The sequence below is a fragment of the Rhinoraja longicauda genome, chromosome 13, assembly GCF_053455715.1.
Source record: "Rhinoraja longicauda isolate Sanriku21f chromosome 13, sRhiLon1.1, whole genome shotgun sequence".
Lineage (NCBI taxonomy): Eukaryota > Metazoa > Chordata > Chondrichthyes > Rajiformes > Arhynchobatidae > Rhinoraja > Rhinoraja longicauda.
In genome coordinates this window covers 11,626,590-11,647,015 of record NC_135965.1, presented here as the reverse complement: position 1 = coordinate 11,647,015, position 20,426 = coordinate 11,626,590, and positions in this window count along the sequence as shown.

Sequence of the window (20,426 nt, the reverse complement as noted above, 5' to 3'; positions counted from 1 at the left end):
GTCTCCAACACAGGAACTCTTCAGTTTAAATATTCACATAACAATTATAATTGGCTTCAAAGATTGTAAAAGTGCCATTGCATAAACAGTTCTGAAAAGCAGTCTTAAAGGACTGGGCCCACTTCTCGCCTTTGCTAGAGGCATTGATCTTGGACATCGTGTAGGATTTTTAATACATATATATATATAATATATATATCCATCCCTCCACAATGTAAAGGACTTTCAGTGATAATGAATGTTACCATTTCAACTGTGGTCGCCTCCCGCATAATCACATATGTATTTCTTATGAGTTGATTCTATATTTCATTGGAGCCTTTGTTGATATCAGATTTTACTATATAAATGCTGAAAGCAAAACATCCCCTTGTATGAAAGTTTTGACAGTGTCTGTCACATTTCAAATGTTTTAATGTGAAACATCAACAATTATAATCGCAGCTTAAAGAAAACATAAAAAGTTTCTCCTTTTTAATTTAAGGATAAATGGAACAGTTAGCAGCAGTAATAATTAACTTTTAATTGATCTTGAACTGTTTAGATCACAGGTAAGCAGGTTTTAGACTAGTTCTGGTGCTTTGAAGAAGTGTTCCTGAAGTACTTGAATCATCTCATTTTAAGGAGGTTTTTTGCATACAACAAATTATCCACCAACATTTCTGCCACCTCCAACGATATCCCACCACTGGCCACATCTTCCCATCTCCACCCCTTTCTGCTTTCCGCAGTGACCGTTCCCTCCAAAACTCCCTGGTCCACTCGTCTCTTCCCACCCAAACCACCCCCTCCCCAGGTACTTTCCCCTGCAACCGCAGGAGATCCAACACCTGTCCCTTTACCTTCCCCCTCGACTCCATCCAAGAACCCAAACGGTCTTTCCAGGTGAGGCAGAGGTTCACCTGCACATTCTCCAACCTCATCTATTGTATCCGCTGCTCCAGATGTCAACTTCTCTACATCGGCGAGACCAAGCGCAGGCTCAGCGATCGTTTCGCTGAACACCTCCGCTCAGTCTGTCTCAACCAACCAACCGGTGGTTCAACACTTCAACTCTCCCTCCCATTCCCAATTTGACCTTTCTGTCCTGGGCCTCCTCCACTGTCAGAGTGAGGCCCAGTGCAAATTGGAGGAACAGCACCTCATATTTTGCTTGGGCACTTTATAACCCAGTGGTTTGAACATTGACTTCTCCCACTTCAGGTAGTCCCTGCTTCCCTCCTCTATCCCCTCCCTCTTTCCAGTTCTCCTACTAGTCTTCCTGTCTCCGTCTACATCCTGTCTTTGTCCTGCCCCCCTCCCCTGACATCTGTCTGAAAAAGGGTCTCGACCCGGAACGTCACCCATTCCTTCTCTCCTGAGATGCTGCCTGACCCGCTGAGTTACTCCATCATTTTGTGTCTAACCTCATGTTAAATCAAGTTGAATTTATCCTCGTATGGTGAGGTAAAAGCGCAATGATAATCTTGCTTGCAACAGCATCACATGCACATTGATCCAGACAACACATAAAAACAAATTACACAAAAATTAAACATTCTACAAGACAGTTTTAAGAAAAGACCAGAAAACAATCCATTAGAGCAAATCACAAATAAGACATTAAGTCCATGGTAGTGCCGATGTGGTACACAGTATTCTGTTACTGAGGTGCGATTAGGGTTGTGCAGATCAGTTCAAGAACCAGATAATTGTTGGAGAATAGCTATCCCTGAAGCGGGTGATGGAGTTCTTGATGATGGATGTCACTTTTCATGTGACACTGTCTCGTGTAGATGTTTTCAGTAGTGGGGAGGGCTATACCTGTGATAGATTCTGCTGGGTCCACTACTCTTTGCAGCCTCTTGCGATTCTGTACATTGGAATTGCTGTACCAGGCCATGATGCAACCAGTCGGGATACTTTCTGCAGTACATCTGTCAGTTTGTCAGTGAATTTGGTGACATGCCATCATTCTTAATGTCTAAGGAAGTAGAGACACAGCTCCATCATGATAACATCTATATGCTGGACCCAGGGTGGGTCATCCAAGATGTTAACATTTCAAAATTTGAAGTTGCTAACTCGCCCCTGCTGACCAAGGAAAACTGGAATATAATCTCCAAAATTTCTCTTTCTGAAGTCAACGACTCATTCCTTGGATTTGTTGATGTTGAGCATTGTTTTTGCATCAGCATTCAACCAGTTGTTCTACCCTATCCTGTACGCTAACTCCGCACCACCTCTGATAATGCCAACAACAGCGGGGTTTATCGGCAAATTTATGGATGTTATTGCAGCTATGCTTGGGCACACAGTCACGGGTTTAAAGAGAGCATAATGGGGCTAAGCACACAGCCTTAAGCACTCTTGTTGATGGAGGGAGGAAATGTCTGCACTGACTGAGGTCTGCTGATGAGGGAGTCAAAGATCCAGTTACAGACCACCAGGCCTTCGAGTTTGGTGACTGGTTTGGAGGGGATATTTGGATTGAACACCGAAGCATGCCATCATACTGCCGGAGAATGTTAAGACACACTATCACGCTACTCATTCTGCATGAAATGGACACAGGAGGTGTCCGTTGTGCTCTGACAGTCATGGGTCATTGTTTGGCAATCGGAAAAGAGCTATCACGCTACTGGATTTGTTTCTGGCTAATAAATACTTATCTTTGTAGAGTCATAAAGCAATATCACATAGAAACAGGCCCTTTGGCACACATTGTCCATGCCAAAAAAGTTGTCATTTTGGGCTAGTCCCAATTTCCTTCATTTAAGCCAATCCCTCGAAACCATCCCTATCCATAACTGTCCAAATATCTTTTGTTAGTCGTAATAATATCTGCTTCTGTAACCTTCTCTGGCAGCTCATTCCAGCCATGGACTACCTTCTAATTTTGGAAATTTAGTGATAATTTAGGAGGAAAAATTACCGTTTTTGTGTATCAATTTTCCAAATTGTTAAATGGGACCAGAGCTTGATATATATCTTGATTTATTTTCTAGTGCCACCCAAGTAGAATTTCAATGTTTTATTACCAAAGTGATATAACTCCATTCCACCTTAAGTAACTGCACCATGTGATCTCTCATCAACACTCAATTCATCATGTTCATTATCTTCCTTTTCCTTCCTTATTTTCTCCTTCCATATACATTTTGGAACCAGTATTCACTCCCCTGATGTTGCCATTTCACATTGCTCTTCACCCATGCCCCCTTTCCCTTCTCTTTTTCTTCTGTATTTGCCCCAGAGAAACACTCATTCTCATGCATTTGCATTTTAAAATCTCAGTTGTTAGATGTCGGATCTCTTCATTATAACATGTCCACAGCAACTACTTTTGCTCAACTTCACCCATGACTTCACCTTTGACATCCCAGTGTTTATTTAAACCATGACTGCTCTATTGATACTGTCGCCAACTCTAGTCCCTTGTCCCAGCAATGTAGACTGGAACATTTATGGCAGGTTACTGAATCCAGAGAGAACATTTTGAGAATGCGCCATCATTTTGGATAATTTAATTGCTCTTGAATTTGCTGTCAAAAATTAGAATGAGCCTTTAGATTGCTACAACTATATGAGACTAATGAACAAAGCTTACCACCAGTTCTCTTCATTTTCCCCTCTTTCCAGATTTTCAGGCTGTCCGTCTAACATCTAGAGCTGAATGCATTTTTAGGAAAAGTGAAGCTTAGCGAGAAGCTGCAAACTATTGCGATTGAACCATTCCTTACCTTGCTAATTGCCTGAAAATGAACCAGACTGGAACTACTGCACTGTATTTGACCACAGGATAAGATCCGGATTGGACTGCATCATCGTTGAAGCTGTGTATTTCCTTATCCATAACACTGCCCTTCTCAGCTGCTGAAACCTTTATCAATAGTTTTCCTTCCTCCAAACTTAAATGTCCTATTGTGCATATGACCAGAAATTGCTGTTTCATTCTTCATAATGCTGAAATCATCCAAAACTTTGTATCCCGTATATTAACTTGCAATGTAAGTTCGTTTGTCTATCACTCCTTTGCTTATTAACTAACATTGGCTCCCAGTTGGACTTTAAGATGCCCATTCTTGCTTTTAAGTCCTTCCATAGCCTTTCCGACTTCTGTACACGTCTGCAACCTTCCATGATGTCTGAGCTTATCCAATTCTGCATCCTAGTTTAGTTTAGAGATGCAGCACAGAAACAGGCCCTTCAGCCAGCCAAATCCACACTGACCAACGATCCCTGTACACGAGCACTATCCTACACACGGGACAATTCTACAACTTTATTGAAGCTAATTAACATACAAATCTGTATGTCTTTGGAATGTGGGAGGAAAGTGGAATATCAAGAGAAAACCCATGCGATCAGGGAGAATGTACGAACTCCAGACAGACAGCATCTGTCATCAGGATCAAACGTGGGTCTCTGGGGCTGTAAGACAAAAACTCTACCACTGGGCCACCTTTTATTCTTGCAGGAACTTTCTTGATAATGTCCTCCACTCGTACCACCTGTGCCTCAGCTGCTAATAACCTGCGCTCTGAAATTCCTTTGCGAAGAAGAAAATCTTCTGCCATGTCTTCTTTCAATAATGTGCTTATTAAAATTCACCTTTTGGATCAGCTGCACCATTTATATCTTTATGTGGCTCGGATTTTGTTGGAAAATGCTGCTGTGAAGAAAATTGCAGCTCCAGCTGCGTTAAAGATGACATGTAAATGCAAGTTGTTTAATTTGTAAAACATAATGTAACTTCCTAAATTTAATCCATATAAATAAAGCATGCATCTGTTAATTCTTCAACGAGAATACTTTGAGATTTTCATTCAATGAAGAAGCTTTATTTGGATTAAGTAGGCACAAACTATCGAATGCTGTTAGGCAAAGTGGTTTGAATCGAGTTAGCTTTCTGCTTGAATCCAAGACTAATTAAAATTTTAAAAATAAGATCATATTATGTTAGAATTACCTCAAAAAGTAATTGGCAATGGTTTGAAGGCATTTTCAGAATCTGGTATATCAAAATTGAGACATTGAAGAAGAACGTACTTTTCTATTTCACAAACACTTCTTTATTTCATTTGGAATAATAAGATGAATCTTTGGCTCTCAGAACAACGTAAATAAAATTTGTTTTGGTATTTTGCTCTACGTTCTTCAAGGATAGTATCCTTAGTATGGAATTAAGAAATTTAGTTTGAAGGATAGGTTTCAGAGGAGGTGTCCAGGCAGAAATGTCTGGGAATGGGCTCAACTGGGGAGATCTCGAAAGAACCGCCAACAACTGGGTGAGGTGGAGGACATATACATAGAAACATAGAAAATAGGCGCAGGAGGAGGCCATTCGGCCCTTCGAGCCAGCACCGCCATTCATTGTGATCATGGCTGATCGTCCCAAATCAATAACCCATGCCTGCCTTCTCCCTATATCCCTCGATTCCACTAGCCCCTAGTGTCAATGGCCTATGCTCCCTAGAGGAGCAAAGGGCTTAAGAAGAAGAAGATGGGTTTCAGAGTTGGGAAGTTGCCGAGGATATATTGTTGGGGAGATGATGATGAAACTATACTGCTAGTTTTCCGTATAGTTGGTTGTGATTAGCCCTAGCAATAGCAGGCTTTTCATTTCTGTATTCATTTAAAACCCAATGGTCCTGAGCATCAAGGATATGTACAGCCATAAACTTCTGCATAATTTTTTTATTGTATTTATTGGTATTGATGGGGAATTTATAATTGTGTAAAGTTCTGAACTGCATATAGAATCAGTTCCTGTACTTTCTGAGGTAGCTCTTGTCTTTCAACGCCTGCAGTAAGATGCTGCAGATGTTCTATCAGTCGGTGGTGGCAGTGCCATCTTCTACGCTGTTGCATGCTGGGGCAGCTGGGCGAAGGCCATCGATGACAATTCTATCAATTCCATAATTTAATTAAATTAAATAATTAATGGGAGGGAGGTTTAATTAGGAGCCGAGGGTGGGTGTGAACATTTGGGTGAAACCCAAGAGAGTGTCCAGGTACAAGTACTGGCATTCAGGTAAATGTGCACAGTTAGTGTAGCTGGTCAAAGATAATGAAGTTGGTCTTTCCAAACTGAAAAAAGTTAAAACTCATCCTCAGCTAATAGACAAAGCGACGGTCATCACGTTCGTGGAATCTGACGTCGTTTCTTCAAGGTGATGGAAAAAGAGAGGGGCATGAGGACGAGTCTTTACAATGATGCTAAGTGTTCGCATAAAGTAACCCGGCTGAGAAAAGTAAGGAGCAAACTAATGTTTTAATTTGACCTTGCTAATCCGTGGTCATTTTTTACATGGTGAAGTGAAATATGCACATGTAGAAGTACACCTATTGCATGCGAACACCAGATTTTTGCTTTTTATTCCCGGCTAACAGCTCTACACGGGTTCTGAGATTAGATGCGTTTTGTTTTAGAATAGTAGAATAGTTCCTTTATTGTCATTGTAACATGAGCCATGTACAACGAAATTGTAAAATGTCAGCCAGTCAGTGCACCATTCAAACATTTCTAAAAGCTAACGATACATACAAGGTAAAATATTTTAAAAAAGATAAACAACTAAAATAAATATCATGAAAATAGCACGCATAAACACCCAACCCTACATCCTTCTGTCGATTTCACAGTCTCTTATTATGTATCGCCCCTGCGTTCCTTGGCGGCTACATTTAGTGCCTTTATAGCAGTGGGGTAAAAACTATTTTTAAGTCTGTTTGTCCTTGTCCTTGTAGATCTGTACCGTCTGCCTGACGGTAACAGTTCAAACAGGGAGTGTCCGGGGTGGGAAATGTCCTTTATAATACTCTGGGATTTTTTGATGCAGCGGGAACTGTGTAAGTCCTCCAAGGTAAGTAGAGGGCAGCCGACAATCCTCTGGGCGTTGTCAATGGCCCTCTGGAGCGCTTTCCTCTGAGCCGCTGTGCAGCTGGTGTACCATACGCATACACAGTATGTTAGGATGCTCTCAATGTAGCACCGATAAAAGGACAACAGCAGTCTCTGAGTGATGTTATTCTTCCTGAGCACCCTCAGGAAGTGCAGTCTCTGCTGGACCTTTTTCAGCAGCGCAGAGGTGTTCACGCTCCACGTCAGGTCCTCCTCAATATGGATTCCCAGGAAGCGGAAATCCGCCACCCTCTCCACACAGTCCCCTCTGATAGTTAATGGTACCATGTCCGTTTTATTCTTTCTGAAGTCTATTATTATTTCCTTTGTCTTTAAGGTGTTGAGGAGCAGGTTATTTTCTCCACACCACACTGTCAGCTGCTCCGCCTCATCCCGGTAGGCGTACTCGTCCCCCCCGGTGATGAGTCCCACCACCGTAGTGTCATCCGCAAATTTGACAATGGTGTTGCTGTGGTGGGCGGGGGTGCAGTCATGTGTATAGATGGTGTAGAGCAGGGGGCTCAGCACGCAGCCCTGTGGAGAGCCGGTACTGAGGCTGAGGGCCGTGGATGTGTGATGGCCCACTCTGACTCTCTGGCTGCGAGCTGACAGGAAGCTATTTATCCACATGCAGGTGGAGTGTGGAAGTCCCAAGTCCCCCAGTTTGTCCACCAGTTTATGGGGAAGGATTGTATTAAAGGCAGAGCTGTAGTCCACAAAGAGCATCCGCACGTAGCTCCCCGGCTGCTCCAGGTGGAACAGTGCAGCATGGAGGGCTGTGGCTATAGCGTCCTCTGTGGATCTATTCGCTCTGTACGCAAACTGGTGGGGGTCAAAGCTTCGGGGCAGGAGTGATGTGATATGACCCCGGACCAGTTTTTCAAAACACTTCATCACCACTGGTGTGAGTGCGACTGGCCGGTAGTCGTTGAGGCTGGAAATGTGGGGTTTTTTGGGCAAGGGGACTATGATTGCGGACTTCAGACAGGATGGAACAGTGGACTGGGCCAGAGACTGGTTGAAAATCCTCGTACAGACTCCAGCCAGCTGGTCAGCGCAGTCCTTCAGCACGCGTCCAGAGACGCCGTCGGGTCCAGTAGCCTTCCTTGGATTGATGGCCCGCAGCGTGCGCCTCACCTCATGCTCCTCTATCTTGAGGGTTAGGCTGCTGTGGACCATGTGGTGTGATATGGCTGTCTCGGGTGGCTCCACTTCAAAGCGAGCAAAGAAGAGGTTCAGCTCCTCTGCCAACGAGGCGTCACCTTCAGCAGCTCCAAGGTTGGTCTTATAGTTGGTTAGATACTGGATCCCCTGCCACACCTGCCTGCTGTTGTTACTGTCCAGGTGGTCCTCTATCTTCCTCCTGTAGTCTAATTTGGCCTCTCTGATGCCTCTCTTCAGGTTAGCTCGGGCCATGCTGTATAAAGCCCTATCGCCAGACCTAAAAGCAGTGTTCCTCTCTTTTAACAGCCGCTGGACCTCCCGGGTCATCCAGGGCTTCTGGTTGGGGTAGACCCGGATGCGTTTGTCCACTGTGACAGTGTCCATGCAGTTTTTAATGTAACATAGTACACTGTCTGTGAACACCTCCAGGTCCCGGTGTTCAAACACATCCCAGTTGGTCCTGTCGAAGCAGTCCTGCAGCTGCTGAGATGCACCATCAGGCCAAGTTGTGATGGTCTTTGTGATGGTAGGAGCGGTTTTCCTGAGGGGGGCATATGCAGGAATTAAAAACAGGGACATATGGTCCGACTGACCCAGGTGTGGTAGTTGTCTAGCCCTGTAGCCCAGCTTGATGTTGGAGTAGACCTTGTCCAGTGTGTTAGCTCCTCTTGTAGCACATTTAACATGCTGATAGAATTTGGGGAGCATTCCTTAACTTTGAAGGCAGTTTTGTAAATTAAGTTGTAGCCTCCTAAAGCAAATATAAGAGGACAGGCAATGTAAAAAGGCCCGGTGTATCAGAGGTGCTCGCACCTTGCAGTGTAACAACATTTCCTCTAAGTCTTGTTAGGGACATGTGCAATGGGTGATGTTAGAAATTGAAGTAAAAGCTTGAGAAGGCATAACACTGACAAGTTTGAGACAAGCTTGAGAAGGCATAACACTGACAAGTGAACATAGAACAGTATGGGAACTGGCCCTATGGCCCACAATGTCCAGGTGGATCATGATGCAAAGTTTAACTTATCTCCTCTGTCTACAGGTGATCCATATCCCTCCATTCCCTGCATATCCATGTACTTATCCACATGCCTTGTAAATGCCACTATCCTGTCTGCCTCCACCAACATCCCATCAGTATATTCCAGCTACCCACCACCGTGTAGACAAAAAACGCCCCACATATCTTCTTTAAACCTTGCCCCTCTTACCTTAAAGTTATGCCATATAGTCATTGACATTTCCACCCTTGGATAAAGGTTGTGACTGTGTATCCTATCTGTCTATATTGAGTCATACAGTTCGGAAACAGGCCCTTTGGCCCAGTTCGCCAGACTGTCCAAGATGCCCCATCTAAACCATTTGCTTGCATTTGACCCATACACCTATAAACCTTTTCTATCCATGTGCCTGTCCAAGTATCTTCTAAATGCTGTTGTAGTAGCTGCCTCAATTACCTCCTCTAGCAGCTCGTTCCATGTATCCACCACCTTTAAGTGGAAAAACTGCCCCTCAGGTTCGTATTAAATCTTGGCCGACTCACCTTAAACATACATCCTCTTGTTTTAGATTCCCTTATCCTGGCTAAAAGAGTGCATTTACCCTATCTATTCCTCTCATGATCTAATACACCTCTATATGATCACCCTTTAGTACAGTGGTGCAACGGTAGAGTAGCTGCCTGACAGTGCTTACAGTGCCAGAGACCCGGGTTCGATTCCGACTATAGGTGCTGTTTGTACGGAGTTTGTACATTCTCCCCATGACCATGTGGGTTTTCTCCGAGATCTTTGGTTTCCTCCCACACTCCAAAGGTGTACAGGTTTGTGGGTTAATTGGCTTGGTATAAATGTGAATTGTCCCTTGTCTGTGTAGAATAGTATTGATGTGTGGGGATCGCTGGTCGGCACGGAATCGGTGGGCCGAAGGGCTTGTTTCCGCACTGTATCTATAAACTAAACTAAAACTAAGTTGAAGCAACCATAATATTGTTCTCATGCATTATATGGGAATTTAAAATGGCAAAGTTTCTCATTAAACAAAATGGTGGCTCTGATGACTACATAGGAAATATTTACTTGTCCATATCTTAGGGACCACAAATTTGAACCAAAGTGCAACATGTTGAAAGCTGGAAATGTTGCACTTTCCTTCCAGATAGTTTGAGACACCCAAGGGGCCTTTATGCTTGCTCATTTCTCAGACTCTCTTTAATATTTAGAATTAAATAGTTACAGTGTGTCCCCTCATACAGATGTTACATGATGGGAAACAGATTTACATGGTTTTTGACACACTGCCTTAGTTAAAGAGGAGGCATATCAGACTAACTGCCATCCTTATTCATGGGAATAGTAATAAAAAGGATTCCCAAAAGCATTTTCCATTTGTTTCACAGCAACTCGTTCTTTAAGTTATTATTTCAGAGGGCTGGAGTTTGATGAGTGTGTTTGTGAATCTGTGTTGTAATATGAAAACACAGTTAGAGGTGCAGAGCTCCAAATCATCCCTTAACTTTTTATAATGACACAGATTAAAATGCTGAAAAGTGCTAAATCTTCTGTAGCATAAGAGAATGGAAAGTGATAACACAACGAGGAATTAAACAGCAGTGAATATAAATTTGTATGCATGTTCTGTATCCTTTATTTTGCCCCTTTTCTCAGTACTGATCTGCAGCTAAGAGTGATTGAGTTATGGGTTCCCTGCCAGAGTTGCTTTGCTTTGATGAATCTCTTCTGCAGCTGCTCTTTCTGTGCTACAACTATTTGGCAGACACTGGTCATTTGAAGGTCAGTGTGTGCCTTAAGGTGATTTTACATTTTGCTTGAATTTGGAAGCAATCTTAAGCCAGACTCTATTTACTGCTGCCCAATGCTAATAATGATCTGCGCCTGCTTTAACCAGATGGAATTTAAAGACGGCGACCTGTTCACAGAAAGTGCCAAAAATCAGGCTCACAGTTTTCAGGATAACTCCTCTCACTAGACCTGGATGCAGAGGTTAATATTGAAACGTTTCTTAATAAGATAAAGACGTGGGCTCTAAAAATGCTGAAATGGGATCTATTGAAGGGAAAGTACACCATTTAATTTATAAGTGTAAGTTTGAAAGGAGCAACAATGCCAGAAAAATTGGAAACCAAGGAAAGAAATTGCTATCTATGCAGAATGGTTGAGAACATGAAGTGACTGTATAGATTGTCCTCGCGACCCTTCAGACTGTCCATCATTCACATTTGGAATTGATAGAAGCAGTAATAAATAAAAAGTGTCAATATTGTCTGAAAAGCACAAGTCAAGCACTTAACAATGTATTAACCTTTGGTACTCACGTACAAGAGAACTCCAAATATACAAACAAAACTCAAAGTCTTACTTAAAATTTATTTATACAAAATATAAATTATATAAAATGGGATGGGAATTTGCTTCCCAAAGTGAAATTGTAAAGACAATATTTTAACCTACAGTGTGCTAAATGGGAATTATTTCTATTTAAGAGTGGGACACTTTGGTAATTACATCAAATGGAACTTCTTTCTTTGAAAATTTGTTAAGTGGAAACCAATCTTGAGGTAAAATCCTGGGCTGGGATTTAAAACTAATAGCTTTTTGACTTGGGTAAGAGTGCAACTACTGTGGACTATAACATTTAGAGACTATTATTTTGGGTTTGTTTAAAAAGGAAATTTTTAGAGTCACAGAAAGGGAGAAACATTTGAAGAAACACAAGGTTTGTAAGAGTGTTGTACACTGGTTCCTTTGAAGACCTGGTGCAATATTGAGCAATGCTCTGAAAATTTTCCCCTACCCCCCTCCCTTCACTCTCTGATAGATAGATACAAAACGCTAGAGTAACTCGGCGAGCCAGGCAGCATCTCTGGAGAAAAGGAATAGGTGATGTTTTGGGTTGAGACCCTTCTACAGACTGAGAGTCAGGGGGGAGGGAAACTAGAGGTATGAAAAGGTACAAAGGATAAATGAATGGAAGACACGAAAAGAACAAATCAAAGCCAGCACCGATGACCAAGGAAACGTGGAGCCCACAATGGTCCATTGTTGGCCGTGGAAAAGGTGATAACGAGTGGATACAAACAGTGAAACTAAGCAGGACACTCTTCTACATGAAGTCACTTTCATGAAACCTCCCTGAGGTCCAAAGTCAAAATCAAGAAGTAAAATATAGATTGAAATAATCTTCACAACGTAGAAAGAACACTTGGAGAGAAAGACGAGATTAAAAAGAGCGACAGAGACAACAGATGAAGTAAAATTTTTAAAATATTTTTAATTGAAATATACAAGCTAATAAATGTGTAGGAAGGAACTGCAGATGCTGGATTAAACTGAGGATAGACACAAAAAGCTGGAGTAACTTGGTGGAACAGGCAGTATACCGTTCCTTCTCTCCAGAGATGCTGCCTGTCCCACTGAGTTACTCCAGCTTTTGTGTCTATCTTCAAGCTAATAAAGTCAGAAAGAGTGTTAATCCATCCAGGGAACTTTAGGCTTTACTTTAGACTTTGGAGATATTGCATGGAAACAGGCCCTCTGGCCCACCGAGTCCGAGCCGACTGCCGGCCACCGATCATCCTGTACACCAGCACTATCCTACGCACTAGGGACAATTGACAATTTTCCCAAAGCCAATTAACCTACAAACCTGTACGTATTTGGAGTGTGGGCGGAAATCGGAGCACCCGGGGAAAAGCCACACGGTCACAGGGAGAAGTTACAAACTCCGTACAGACAGCACCCGTAGTCAGGATTGAACCCGGGTCTCGTAAGGCAGCAACTCTGCCGCTGTGTCACTGTGCCGCCCTTGTTTGATAGTAATTATTATTTAATATGTTGTTCAGCATCCATTTCTTTAATTCATCAGCTCCTGTCTGTGTGCAGTGAGTAACCGGATGACAAGACCAGCAACTCACGTATTACATTGAGAGGGCTGTGTTCATCAGCTAAGACCGTTGCAACAGAGCTGGTGGAGGAACAAGATATCTCTGACACAGCCTCCTGATTTCCACATTTAACCAATAGGTGTGGACACTGTGTGCCAGTTACTGCATAATAATGGCTGTTAACCTTAATATTATTGGCAAATAAAGTCTAGGCCAATGTACATAGGAACATTTATTTCAACTTTGCATTACCTTTATTTTATAAAGTACCCACACCTTTCTATAGGACTACAATCCCCTTTCCACGAATACGTGTACCTCTCTAAAGTGTCACTATTCTCTTCCACTGTATTTTTACTTCAGAGTTTCAGCAATTGAACATGTCTTCACTGGAAAGCAGCCCTTGTTACATCACCACCTGTTGCAAGTATATTCTTTACACTATCCTTCCTTTACACATGTATTATGTATGCTGGATGGTGCACACTTTCAGGGCAATCTTCTGTTGACATCAGGAGCTTGTAGCTGCCAACGTAAAGTCAGTATTTTTTACTTTTAGAAATACAGCGTGGAAACAGGCCCTTCGGCCCACCGTGTAGCACCGACAAGCGATCACATAACATAACATAACATAACAGAACTTTATTGTCATTCGGTATAAATACCGAACAAAATTTCAGCAGTCACAAAACACAGCAAAAAAAGAAAAGAACACAGGACACACGACCCCAACACCAACATCCATCACAGTGACTCCAAACACCCCCTCACTGTGATGGAAGGCAACAAAACGTCCACTCTCTTCCCCCCTGCGCCCACGGACACGTATACTTGCACTATCCCACACACTAGGGACAATTTTACCGAAGCCAATTAACCTACACACCTGTACGTCTTTGGAGTGTGGGAAGAATCCGGAACACCCGGAGAAAATCCAAACGATCACAAGGAAAATGTAAAAACCCTGTATAGACAGCACCGGTAGTCTGGATCAAACCCAGGTCCCTGGCGCTGTAAGGCAGCAACTCTACCGCTGTGCCACTGTGCCGCCCTTGAACACAGGGAACTGCAGATGCTGGTTTACCAAACGAGACACAAAGTGCTGGAGGAACTCAATGGGTCACACAGCATCTCTAGAGGACATGGATAGGTGAGGTTCTGACAAAACGTCCCGACCCTTTTTTAATTGTTTTTTTTGAAAGATAGACAGTTGCTCGGTGGTTTCTTACATATGTATAATACAATCACATTTTTCTCTTGAGAAAAGAACCTTTAATGTAATAGAAAATGGATTTGTCTAATGGTTCGGTTCACCAGCAATAACCTGTGTGCTTACTCAAGAGTAACTATGCAGTTGGAGTCTCCTATATTGAGTCTACATTTAACCCTACCAACCCTTAGCCCCCTCTTCCCTCATTTAAAAGACACCTGGACAGGTATATAAGATAGACACAAAGTGCTGGAGTAACTCAGCGGATCAGGCAACATCTCTGGAGAAAAAGGATGGGTGACATTTCGGGTCGGGACCCTTCTTCAGACTTGACAGGTACATAGGTTAGAAAGGTTTAGAGGGATATGGGTCAAATGCAGTCAGTTGGGACTAGTGTAGATAGGTACTGTAGGAGCCATTTTTGCGTTTATTAATTATTTTTGCATATTATTATTATCGCTTTGCGGCGGTCCCTGGGGATCAGGCCACTCCTTGGGTCAGCCCCCTCGTCACTTGACGGACAGGCGTAAGGGGTTAAAGGTCAGCCCGTTGGGAGGTGTGGTTCATCCCTAGGTGGACTACGCCGTGAGCAGGAGCTCACAGCCTAATAAAGACCGTTAACTAAACCTGCCTGGCGTCCTGCCTTTTCTCTGGCCTCCGCCAGGCCACCACAGCTTATCGTTTCACCTGATCTATGCAAGTGGCAGCTTGGGAGCTAATTGATAGACGAGAAGCTGGCCACTATAGGTACCTTGGTTGGCATGGGCAAGTTGGGTCAAAGGGCCTGTTTCCATGCTGTATGACTGGGACACTATAACTATTTCCCCCCCCCCCTTGGGAACTGCTTGGTTGGAAATGGCAAAAGGTGACTTTCCCTTGGCAACTTGTATAGTTCAAAATACGTTGAAATGCACGCTTTTCAAGATTCACAACCTTCCTTTTCTCCTGGTTGCTGAATATTTCCAGAATTTTCTATTTTATTTTCTGAGGTCATGAAACTGTTTATGCAGCTTCTTGAGGTTGGAATTTTTTTTATACAGAGTAACATGTGTGTATAGAACTTCACAATGCCCGTGAGTTAAGAAGACTAATACCTTGTAATCTGACAACAAATACTCCAAATTTATTGCTGTTGTACAAACATTGGGGAACTCAGGCATGTAAACTGTAGACTTCCTCCACAGTCAATGTCTATAGGACTGCTTATGATACATGTGAAAGTGGTGACTGTAGGAAAGTCTACACTGGTGACTGGTCTCCTTGATGTATAACTATTCATTTGTTTGTGCTTTATGTCTGTCGCTTTCAATGGATTGGGTGATTTTGGTTTGTCTTGGGTTTGGCAGAGACCAAGAATCTAGATCAATCAAGTCATCCGGGGCCTCCATGGTGGCGCAGCAGTAGAGTTGGTGCCTTTCAACGCTTACAGCACCGGAGACCCAGGTTCGATCCCGACTACGGGTGCTGTCGGTAAGGAGTTTGTACGTTCTCCCCGTGACCGCATGTGTTTTCTCCGAGATCTTCGGTTTCCTCCCACACTCCAAAGACGTACAGGTTTGTAGGTTAATTAGCTTGGGTTTGTATACTTGGTATAAGTGTAAATTGTCCTTAGTGTATGTAGGCTTGTATTAATGTGCGGGGATCACTGGTTGGTGCAGACTTGGAGGGCCGAAGGGCCTGTATCCGTGCTGTATCTCTAAACTAAACTAACCTAAACTAAACCATCCTAGAGTCACAGAGTCATCGAACACAGAAACAGGTCCTGCAGCCCAACTTGTCTATGCTGACCAGGATATCACTTCTAAGTTAGTCCAATTTTGCCTGCATTTAGCCCAAATCCCTCTACATTCCCTGCCCGTGTACCTGTCCAAGTATCTTTTAAATGTTGCTGAAGTACATGCCTCTGGCAGCTCAATTGATATATCCACCACCTTCTGAGTGAAATAGTTGTCCCTCAGGTTCCTCTGAAAGCTTGCCCCTCTCACATTAAACATATGGCCTCTAGTTCTTGAATTCCCTGCCCTGAGTAAAAGGCTCTGTGTATTCACCCTATCTATTCCCCTCAAGATTTTACACATCTAATTTGAGGAAAGATATTCTTGCTATTGAGGGAGTGCAGCGTAAGTTCACAAGGTTAATTCCCAGGATGGCGGGACTGTTATATGATGAAAGAATGGAGCAACTGGGCTTGTAGTCACTGGAATTTAGAAGGATGAGAGGGGATCTTATAGAAACAAATAAAATTATTAAGGGATTGGACACACTAGATGCAGGAAACATGTTCTCGAGGTTGGGGGAGTCCAGAACCAGGGGTCACAATTTAAGAATAAGGGGTTGGTCATTTAGAACTGAGATGAGGAAAAACTTTTTCACACAGAGAGTTGTGAGTTTGTGGAGTTCTCTGCCTCAGAAGGCAGTGGAGGCCGGTTCACTGAATGCGTTCAAAAGAGAGTTAGATAGAGCTCTTAGGGCTAGCGGAATCAAGGGGTATGGGGAGAAAGCAGGAACGGGGTACTGATTGTGGATGATCAGCCAAGGTCAGCTGGCCCGAAGGGCCGAATGGCCTACTCCTGCACCTATTGTCTATGTATCGATGTACCTCAGCCTCCTGCACTCAAAGGAATAAAGTCCTAGCCTTCTCAACCTTTCCCTATAGCTCAGGCCCTATAAGTCCTGGCAACATCCTTGTGAAGATATGTCTAGCATTTATCATGTCTATCAGTAGCAATATTTCAAGAGCGAGATTATGTTCATGACATTTCTCTGTCTATTGCTATAATAATTACCCAATATGGCAAAGTAGAGCAGTGCATTACTTTTGTGAGCTATCATTGTAACTCTTAAACCCTTTGGTTTCTTTCCAGTGAAAAACTGGACCCATTTCCAGTGACCCATTTCCACCCCACCCCCTTGATACAAAGTGGCCAACATGGTCAAGTGAGTAGTGGCAAGAAGGCACAGTGGTAAAGTTGTTGCCTTACAGCTCCGGAGACCAGGGTTCGATCCTGACTATGGGTTCTGTCTGTCGTTCTCCCTGTGACCATGTGGAGTTTCTCAAGGTGCTCCAGTTTCCTCCCACATTTTCAAAGACGGACAGGATTGTAAGTTAATTGGCTTCAATAAAATAGTAAATTGTCCCTAGTGTTAGTTGGTTGGTGTGGACTCGGTGGGTCAAAGGGCCTGTTTCCGCACTATATCTCTAGTCTAAAAAGTCTTTAAAAAAAGTGTTTTCTGTGAGTTATTGGTCTAGTTACACTGACGTTTTAACATGGAGATAGGGAGCACAGTGCTGGAGAGAAATGAAATCTGATATTTGTAATGCTGAAAGTTTTCAAGAATATGACATTTATTCCTGTTATTTCAAAATAATAAATCAGTCCACTGGGCAGTTCAGGACTTTATTTAATGGCCCATCACCTCTGGGATCTGTATTTGAATGCAACCCAGACTAATGGGAAGAGGTATTTCCTCTTCCCTTGATTGTTGACATTCTACGTGAAATGAGCTCAGGCAGTCCCAGTTGGGCTTCTAATGGTCACGGGTCACTGCTTGGCAATCAGAGAGGAACTGTTTCCACTGGCGATAGGGTCAGCAAATAAAGATTTTTTTAAATGGCAAAATTACCAGAAGACGATAAAGGGATTAAAAAAAAATAATAATGTAAAATTAAACTGGCGTTAAATGGGACAAACGTCAACAATTTTATATTTTAAGAACTGTTGACAATGGCTAAAATGTGAAAGAATGTGACATTCAACGCACTTTAAAAAAATTAATCTTCAATATCAAAGGGATTGTTTGATCATAGTTTACTTATTGTGAAGATGAAAGGACAGTTAAATATCAACCACACTGCACTAGTTAGATGGTCGCACATCGCCACAAATGATCTCTGCACTGGTTACTCCTGAGCCTGACACTGGCTTCTCAGTCTAGTTTATTTATCAATCAAGATGGGTAGCTTTTAGGTTAACTGGTTTCTGTAAATTACCCCTAGTGTGTAGGATAGAAAGCTGGGATAATGTCGTGTAGGGATGATCATTGGTCAGCGCAGACTGGATGTGCTGAAGGGTCTGTTTCTACGCGATATCTCCAACATTAAGATTTTGAAAATACCATCTAATTATATCTGCCAAAGATGTGCTAAATCAGTTTAGTTGACAGGTGCCCCCCGCCTTACGATGCTTCGACTTACGATATTTCGACCTAGCGATGGTGCAAACGGAAGCGACCCGTAGCGAGCCGCTGCTCGCTTCCGGCAACGTGATCACGTGCAGCAATGCATTTCGACTTACGATGTTTTCGGTTTCCGATGGGTTTCTCGGAACGTAACTCCATCGTAAGTTGAAGAGCACCTGTATTGTCATGTGTACAGGGGTACAGTGAAAAGCCTTTTGTTGCGTGCTAATCAGTCAGCAGAAAGACAATACATGATTACAATCAATCCATTTACAGTGTATAGATACATGATAAGGGAATAACATTTAGTGCAAGGTATAGCCAGCAAAGTCCGCTCAAGGATAGTCCGAGGGACGTCAGAGGTAGATAGTAGTTCCTGGACACGCATCTCCTGTCACTCCATTAAGTTGTTTTTTCACCACTGAATTGTACATCACATCAGACTGGGGAAGGATGGTCAAATTCCTCCCCAAAAGACTTTTAACCAAATAGATTTTTATAACAGTCCAGTGGTTTCATGATCACCAACAATGAAATTTAAGTTTAAAGCTGAAATTACAGTACTAGTAACATAATCTGCCCTGTACCCACAGTACATATTACAGCAGCCATTTTAATGCTAGTGTCCTAGGACAGTATAACTTCAAGAGGAGCAGCCTGTATCTAAGAAGAGTCTCGACCCGAAACGTCACCCATTCCTTCTCCCCAGAGATGCTGCCTGACCTGCTGAGTTACTCCAGCATTTTGTGAAATAAATACCTTTGTTTTGTACCAGCATCTGCAGTTATTTTCCAACACAGCCCGTATCTAATGTCAACTTCCTGAATGACATATTTACTTAGCAATGTCCAGTTTGGCTATTGCCAAGATCAGGCAGCTCCAGAACTTGTCACCATCTTGATCCAGTCTTGGGTCAAAGAGCTGAATTCCAGCAGTAAGATGAGAGGTCCTGCCCTCACCCTCAGGGCTGCTCGTGACTGAGTGAAGCATCAAGGCACCCGGCTGCAACTGAAGTCAACGGGTATCGAAGGGAAACCACTCCAGTGTTTGGAGAGATGCTTCGTACAAGGGGAGATGGCTGTGGTTGTCCAAGCCCCAGGATATCTTTGCAGGAGTTTCTCAGACCAGTGACCTGGGCCCAGCCATCTTCAGCTGCTTCATCAATAACTTTCCTTCCATTGCAAGGTCAGATGTGGGTATATCAGTTGACGATTGAAGCCACACAGCAGGACGCAAGAATAGATCAGATAAGTGGCAAGTAACAATTCTGCCACAAACTACCATGCAATGATCATCTTCATCAAAAGAGTCCAATACTGTGGAGGAACAACAATAAATTCAGGCAGATAGACACAAAATGCTGGAGTAACTCAGCGGGACAGGCAGCATCTCTGGATAGAAGGAATGGATGATGTTTCAGGTCAAGACCCTTCTTCAGCTAGTCTGAAGAAGGGTCTCGACCCGAAAGGTCAATCTGAAGAAGGGTCTCGACCCGAAACATCAACCATTCCTTCTATCCAGCCATACTGCTTGTCCCACTGAGTTACTCCAGCATACTGTGTCTATCTTTGGTTTAAACCAGCATCTGCAGTTCCTTCCTACAATAAATTCAGGAATTTAGGTCAGAGGTCCTGTGGTGACTGCCTCACCTCCTCACACCCCAAAGTCTTTCCACGCAATGTAAGGCACAAGCTAGACGCCCAATGTAAATTTCTCCACTTGTCTGGATGGCTACAAAAACAACAATTCTCAGAACTTCAAAAATGCGGCTGGCACATTGATGGAGTTTAGAGTTGCTGCCTCACAGCTCCAGCTACCCAGGTTCAATCCCATCAAAGTAGAATTTGCATTTTCTCCTCGTGTCTCTGTGAGTTTCCTCCGGGTGCTGCAGTTTCCTCTAAGGACATGTTGTTAGGTTAAATGCTCTTAGTGTGTCGCTGAGTGGAACTATTGTAGAATTGATGTCAATGGGATTTGATGTTTGGCATGGACCCAGTGTGCTGAAGGTTTTTTTTCTATGCTGTATCTGTGGGGAGATTGGACACATGATGTTATGGGTCGGAACCTTTCTTCAGATTTGTAAA